The following is a 607-nucleotide window of genomic DNA, read 5'->3' as shown; positions in this document are numbered from 1 at the left end:
CATTCCATTCATACTTTGAGAAATCATATTGACTTGCTGAGTCAATATTTTGTTCTGAGCCAATATGGCATTCAGAGTATCAACTTCAAGAACTCTCTTCTTTATAGGCGTCCCATTACTCACAGGATTCCTCTCAGAAGTGTACATGAACTGGTTATTAGCAACTATGTCAATGAGTTCTTGAGCTTCTGCCGGTGTTTTCTTTAGGTGAATGGATCCACCTGCAGAAGTATCCAATGACATCTTTGATAGCTCAGATAAACCATCATAGAAGATATCCAGGATAGTCCATTCTGAAAGCATGTCAGAAGGACACTTTTTTGTCTGCTGCTTGTATCTTTCCCAAGCTTCATAGAGGGATTCACCTTCTTTCTGTCTGAAGGTTTGAACATCAGCTCTAAACTTGCTCAGCTTTTGAGGAGGAAAGAACTTGGCTAAGAAAGCCGTGACCAGCTTATCCCAAGAGTTCAGGCTGTCTTTGGGTTGAGAGTCTAACCACACTCTAGCTCTGTCTCTTACAGCAAAAGGGAAAAGCATGAGCCTGTAGACTTCAGGATCTACTCCATTAGTCTTAACAGTATCACAGATCTGCAAGAATTCAGTTAAG

At 41.0% G+C, this 607-nt stretch overlaps 1 non-coding gene across 1 annotated transcript; it reads left to right on the top strand.

The window, feature by feature from the left end:
• Positions 1–301: 301 nt before the first annotated feature.
• On the top strand, positions 302–405 carry LOC148580718 (small nucleolar RNA R71). The gene has a single exon (XR_015896137.1). It is a non-coding gene; the product is annotated as a small nucleolar RNA R71 (small nucleolar RNA).
• Positions 406–607: the final 202 nt, after the last annotated feature.

Source organism: Arachis ipaensis, chromosome B10 (genome assembly GCF_059453495.1).
Source record: "Arachis ipaensis isolate K30076 ecotype BB chromosome B10, ASM5945349v1, whole genome shotgun sequence".
In the NCBI taxonomy this organism is placed as follows: domain Eukaryota; kingdom Viridiplantae; phylum Streptophyta; class Magnoliopsida; order Fabales; family Fabaceae; genus Arachis; species Arachis ipaensis.
Note: the sequence above shows the minus strand (reverse complement) of the source record. Positions and strands in the feature narration are given on the sequence as shown.